At 39.5% G+C, this 6,943-nt stretch overlaps 1 long non-coding RNA gene across 2 annotated transcripts in view; it reads right to left on the bottom strand.

The window, feature by feature from the left end:
- Positions 1-1,824: 1,824 nt before the first annotated feature.
- The window catches only part of LOC113122390 (uncharacterized), a 5,317-nt gene continuing 198 nt past the window's right edge, over positions 1,825-6,943 (bottom strand). The window contains exons 1-3 of one of the 2 annotated variants that reach the window (XR_003294857.1): positions 6,785-6,943; positions 5,609-5,753; positions 1,825-1,960 (exon numbers count right to left, since the gene is read on the bottom strand). The exon at positions 6,785-6,943 is cut by the window's right edge and continues 198 nt beyond it. This is a non-coding gene — a long non-coding RNA (uncharacterized LOC113122390). Of the gene's footprint in view, positions 1,961-4,788; positions 4,902-5,608; positions 5,754-6,784 lie in introns of those variants that run through there. The other variant, XR_003294858.1, reaches the window with a different exon arrangement.

The raw sequence follows: 6,943 nt of genomic DNA, 5'->3' as shown, positions 1-6,943 counted from the left end.
AATAAAGATTGCCTGTGGGTATATGTGGCAGCCATAATAATAACAGAAGCTCTGAACATCAATCCAAAATCCTACATTTCTTTAGCTGTCATCACATCTTATCTCCTTTCCACAGCTCACTGAGAACAACAGGGAGCCGGACATTTGAAGTAACGAGGCTTCAAACGAAACAGCATAATTGATGCTGCTATTATTTCAAGAGAATTCCTCTTGGTGAAACAGCTGTGATACAACCTTGTTTACAGCTCTAGTCCTATGATGAGATGATGTGTCTTGTCTGTATTGAGCCAACAACACGGTGAGCTGGTTGAAGGTCAGTTAGACCCTGATGGCACCTGGAAAAACACTTCCTCGCTGTCTTCTGTTTTTCTAGAGACCAGCAGTGAAACTGGAGCCAGGACGAGAGGAGGCAGCTACAGGGTTCATTCCTCACTTCTGTTTTCTTGGCTGACTAATCTCACTGCAGTGTGATTTCTGGCTAACGGCGCTCTCTCAACAAGGATCTAATGAGGGATTTAGTTTGCAGCTGACCTTCTACCACTGAGCACTTTGCCTTCAACATTAGTATGTGAAGGAAAACAGGAAGCTTACATTAGGAGTAGTTGTAAAATCTTATAAATCTTGTCTTGAAGTCCTTCATTCAATATTTTCCCTGCATTGATACAGTGGTGATCTCTTGACTTGGTAATATAATACACATTTACACATCCTTAACAGCATTTTCTATATTTTAAAAAATGATTCAATCAAACAATCAATAAACTAATGCAGGTATCTGTGTGTTTGATCTCTTTTTTTCATCTTATGTTTAGTGCCCTGGAAGGTTCTGTCAATCATAGATTTGCAGGATCTGAGTCATGTCATCAACTCGTTTCTCTGCAGAGTTTAAGCTTCATATATGTCACCACAGTGCAGAGAACTGCTCCTTGCATCAACGATTCATTAAATCTAATACCCCCGTCCTGCTTGTAGCAACTGATTGCATACCCACATCTGAGAAAACAAATAATCCACTCCCACAGCATGACCAGTGTACTTCCGCTCCCATGTTGGACTTTGCTAAGTTTCTCACACACAGAGAGTTGGTGACCAGTCTCACAGCAGGGGCGAAAGAATAACATCAAGACTTAGTGGATTCAAGGCTGCCGTGTCAGTACATAAGACAGAAACTGACACCAAAGACAATGATCCTGTGAGATACTTCCCCGCCTCCTCTGTAGGACCTTTAGAATGAAAACCTTACAAGAACGAAAATATATCCTTGAAGAACAGGAACCTGCTCACAGAAACTATTTAAGATTCATATGGCACAAAGATGATCTATCCAAAGAAGTGGAAGAATGCCATACGAGGGTACATGTCTTTGGAAATAGTCCATCACCAGCAGTGGCTATTTCTGGTCACTTTATGGTCTTCACTGACGAAAACGAGACAATAACGAAATAAAAATTAAATGATTATGACGAAAACTATAATTAAAATATATTGACATTTTCATTAAGAAATTAACTAATAAATTATAAAATGTGAGTGAGGGGCGTTTTTGGAAAAGATCCAATCAGAATTAATCTTGTAAGACATCTCCAACGGAATCATCCTGAAATTCACGCAAAGGTAAGCACGACATTTTTGCTAATACTATTTTCTGTGCTTTGCTGGAGGCTGCTAACTAGAGAAGTGACTGTGGAACATTAAAAGTGATTGACATGCTAAAGATAATAAATGGTATTTGTTGCTGTTCTCAAATTGATTTGTAATTGACATATGATTAAAATGCATACAAATAACATACCTGCTTATTGTTATTAAGCGTCAGTTCATCATTTCGTTGTGAGAGCTCTGAGGTGGCTTTTAGTGAAACATCTCAGCATGTGTCAGTGTCCTCCAGGTGTCACAGTGAGGCCAGCAGCTCTCCCAATGGGTGGCAAAAGGCAGCATTAGAGAAGTGGTCTCCTCTGCTCTTTCAGGAAGAATTCATATGGAGATTAGTGCACTGTTTCCTTGACAACCACATTTTACCAACTTCAGCTCTTTTTTTTTTTTGTAACACTGATCCTCTAACACAAACCTTCTGCTACCTCTTCTCTAGTCAGTATAAATGAACTTTTTTGTCTATTGAAAAAAAAAACATGCTCAGAAACACATCTGTCATTGCTGTTTTTCATGCCTTCATACCTTCTTGCTCTGATTCTTGCAGTCAACCACTCATTCAGTCTTCCTGTCACTTAATGGACACAGTATTTTTAATGTTTTTTCTTTGCTGCCTTGATTTCATTATTCTCAATTGTGTAGCTGCTGGACTGGATCCCATAACCTCCGGTCCATATGTCCTCACTACTATACAAAATAAAACTCAATTAGCAATACAAACTGGTGCAAGATTGATCATTAGTACAGTCACAGTAATAATTACTGGACATGCTACAATAGGCAGATTTTAGAAGTCACTAAAAGTTGTGCATGAATCCAACTAGACTAACACAAAAACATAGCAGCAACATCCAATTACTGTGCCAAAACACCTCCTGTTTAAAATCCATTTCCACGGTCTGAACATCTCATATGGATTCGAGGTTAAGTCAGACAAAAAAGGTTTGAAGGAACTGTTCTGACCTCAGCATGTATTGGTCCCTGTACATTTTGAAAATGAGTGCATTGGCATGATGATGTCAGGGTGTTTTTCAGAGATGAAAGTCAAATCCATTTTCAGTCTTTTAGCAGGTTTGCTTTCACCTGATGATCATCTGCCACTCGTGGCAGCGTTACATAAGCCTTTCCCCCCTTGTTTCCTCATGCCAGTTGCATTTTTTTTTTAAAACTGTGTTCAGGCAATAACTGTTTGCACAATTTTATTTCAAGTGTGTGTGTGTGTGTCTGTGCATGCATGTGTGCATACTCTCTTCCATTTCATTTCACACCTTTCTGACACCCACCCCCATGCTGCACCTTCACAATGAATTAGTGCAGATACCCAGTAACCCTGCAGAAGATTGTGTCAGAAGCTCTGTCATTGTATTTAATCCTCACTGGATGACAGCAGTGACTAATGCTGCTGTCTCAAAAGAAAAGCTCTTGCTGAGAAAATGTTTTTTTAAAAAAATTGGTTGTCAGTGTTTCCAAGGCTATGAACAATTTCTGCCTAATCTCTACTTTGTTCTGTGGCTTTTAATCATCATCACATCACCGCCCCTGGAACAGTAACGATAAATAAGAAGCATTAGCCCAACCTCGACTAAAGGCCATCACACGGTAGCGATGTCGTCATGCTATTCAATAGCCCATTTGGTATTCTTATCAGCCTATAGTTATGGCTCAGTTGGTCCCTACTCACTGGAACCTACTGGAAGGTTCAGTAGGCCCTTATCATCTCATACTGTAGATCTGCATTGTCATCATTATGGACCCGCTGGCCTACACATAAGGGACACTGATGATGCTTATTCAATAGCATGACAACAGTTAAACTGGCTGAGGCCATAGTCTAAACAAGTCATTTAGTTAGTGACAAACAGTTTCAACATTTTTAGTGCACGCTGTCTGTGCCTTGTCTTATTGAAACTGTGCCGACTGCCTCCAACAGGCAGAAATCAGAAAACTAATCCCAGATCCAGACGAATCGCTGTTGCATAACTAATTGTCATCTGAAACTGCTGAACCTCTACCTGTTATTGCTAAATACTGCTGCGAAAGAAAAAAGCTAAAAGAGATAAAAATTAACATCTTGCGAAAGGGAGAGTGTGATTTTTATTCAGCAGCCGTAGCTACCGAGTGTTAATATCTGTCAATCACAGCTATGATGCCTGGGGAAGTATCTGGGTGTTTAAAATTATCAGCACTGCAATTAAGGAAAACTCTTCATGGTTTACATTAGGAACGATTTATTAGCTCCCTAATGATGTTAAGAAAGAAAAACACACTAAATGGTTTTGGCACGCTTCAGTAAATTTGCAATCCGAGGCACTGACACTATGACTATTGTTTGAAGTGATAAACCATTAGTGTGACTAATTAATTTCTCATAAACCAGTCAACTATGTCTAAATCAATTCTGTATTTATAAGATATTGTTTTGATTTATTCCATGAGGTGTTTACATTTAAATGTCAGTATTAGTCAGGTTTCAGGTCTGTTTTTATCCAGTTCTAAAGAAAATATCACAAACAAGCCTGAATCTCTGAGGTTGTAGCACTAACACAAATAACAATCCAATTTCCTCTAAGCAATTTCCCAGGTGTGCAGCAGTTGACAGATGTATTCATTTACCTAATTTTTCTGGTTGTTTATTTAAAATCTCACACTATCTCTTCCAACACCCAATTTAAAAGGAAGAAAAAGACCATGAAAAATGTATGAATTTCATCCTCCACTTAGGGACTGCACGAAAAAGACCTTACATTTGATTTTTATAAGAAAACAACGATCATATCTCAAAACATAACCATGTCTTTCATAAATGACATTTAGAAATAACTGACTCCCTAAATCCTTAAATTTGTCCAGCTATGATTAAAACACACACACATTTTATTTAAACTGCTGAGGTGAGACACATATTTCTAAATCTCAAAGATGCTTTATTAAAGTATTCTGTTGTGATGTGTGTTTCTATGCTAAAAAGAATAAAATACCTGAGGACTGAGGCAGATTTTTAGGCCACAGCATGTTCTATTCTGTTCTGTAGCACCGCTGCATAATCGTCACAGCAGGGAGTCGGACCTCTTCACCAATTAACACACTGGCATACTCACTGCACCACCATGTTTTGCAAAAGAAACTGCATTTTTAGTTGACACGTAAAAAATAAGGCTATAAAAAGATGATGCTTCGTTACCTCTGTGAGACTCTTTCACCGCGGCAGATAATGACTGTGCTCTGTTGATGCCACGCTCACTCTTCATTTGCTGCAAAGAGACATCCTATTAGATTTAACAAACTTTTGACTTTTGATCGCACTGACCAAAACAATTAGGACTGACTGCAGAATCCAAACAACGAGAGAACCTCCTGTTTTCTTCTGCTCTGGTCTTTCTCCAAAAATGACTTAATAGAGGAGTTATTGATCTAATACATGCCATTGCTGCAGTGACACAGTAACATCTTGAATGTGTGATGGCACAATTACTTGACCACAGCACATAGAATTCACACTGCTTTGATTGTACTGATAGAAATAGTCCTTGCGTGAAATATTACAAAACCTCAGCTAATGTGTTTTCTTGTAGCTTGTCTCCAACCTCACAGTGTGGACTAACATAAGGCATAAAACGTCAAGATGAAATTCAGCATGAATTCCTTTTTCCTGTGACCTTTCAGAAGTTATGAAGCATATCAGCTCACATCACAGCTGCTGTCATGCACAAGATACTGCAATCTGATAGCAGGTATAAAACACATCCAGTCATAACAGTGGCAACAAACCACACAGAATATAAAATAACTGCAAGCCCAACAGATATGACAGGTCAGTCGATAGAAGACGCATTGAAAATGATTCATTAAGATTGAATAACTCATCCACAGAGTCTACATGACGATTAGAAAATCAAAAGACGCATTATCAACATTATCATCACTGCAACTGCATGCAAAAAGCCAACATCAAACTCACTTTAAATGGTCTGCACTCTCTATTCCCTGCCATTAATTGTGATGGGTATGGGGAGGCAGTGTAATTCTTCCCAAGGTTTCCATTGGGCTGATGAGTGATGTGAGTAATCATTCTGCCTGTGCAGGCTAATCATGACTGATTCTCCCTGAGGAGAGAAGAGAAAACATAAACACAACAACAGTGGCAGCATTTTGTTAGTGTCCAGACACATTTCTCTCTCTGACAGCACAATTCCACCAGATCTCAAAATTGTGCACAGAGAAAAATATGGCTCATCATAAAGAGCATCTACCCTGCACTCAGACATGATAGTATTTTTGGTTCTCTTTATTTGGGCGATAGATAGCACTGTAATGTAGCTCTGTACACAGTTCCTGCAGCCGGAGCAGGTGCCATACACCTTCTAGCACCGAGCTATAAGTGAAATTAAACTTAGTGAGTTTACTTTCTGAACTTCTGACATTTTATGCCACTAGGATGAAATGTTCCACTTGGTCTAAAACTGAGTGCTATGATCAAAGTTGTGTAGCTGTACAGGCTACATAGACCTTGAGACCAGAATTGAATGGAGGGGTTGAGGGTGCAGGTGGGGCAGGGGTCCATAAACCCTGTGACCTCTTTGGCTCCACTGCCAAAGATGCCAGATTATAGGAACCCAATGGACAGTGATACTGAAAGTACAGATGAGAACGTAGAGCATAGATAAATTAAAATGCTAATGGTGACACTACATCATCAGGACAATTCCATTACCGGGCACAGGCCCAGGGGCCCAGGAGACAGGGGACTGTAGATGAGAACTAACTGTGAAGGGACTGTTAACCTCTCAATTGGAAAGTCTATAAACAACAAAATTCAGATTAAAAAAAATGAATGACAGCTACAAAGACACACAAAAACACAAACACAAAACCCTTAGTGACTAAAAATACTATGAAAACAACCCCAAACACTGCAAAGTGACAACCAGATTAGGAAAAACCTCAAAAAATAGACATAGAACAAGTAAATATAGGTGCATATAGATCCACAATGAGTCACAATTGGCACAGAATAGTTAAAAAACACACAATTTCTAATGAGCCGCCCATGCCCTTTACTGTCTGTACAGAATGAGTGCCACTCCACCACACAGGCAATATTAATATATTGCTGAGGATACATAAAGATGTTTACCTGTGTTCCCACTCTCACCTATGGCCACGGGTTCTCAGTCATGACCGAAAAGACAAGATCTCGGATACAAGCGGCTGAAATGAGTTTCCTCAGCAGGGTGGCTGGGTGCTCCTGTAGAGATAGGGTGAGGAGCTCGGTCACCCGGGAGGAGCTCGGCAT

This window comes from Mastacembelus armatus, chromosome 16, assembly GCF_900324485.2.
Source record: "Mastacembelus armatus chromosome 16, fMasArm1.2, whole genome shotgun sequence".
In the NCBI taxonomy this organism is placed as follows: Eukaryota; Metazoa; Chordata; class Actinopteri; order Synbranchiformes; family Mastacembelidae; genus Mastacembelus; species Mastacembelus armatus.
The sequence above is the reverse complement of the archived record's forward strand: the minus strand, read 5'-3'. Positions and strand labels throughout refer to the sequence as shown.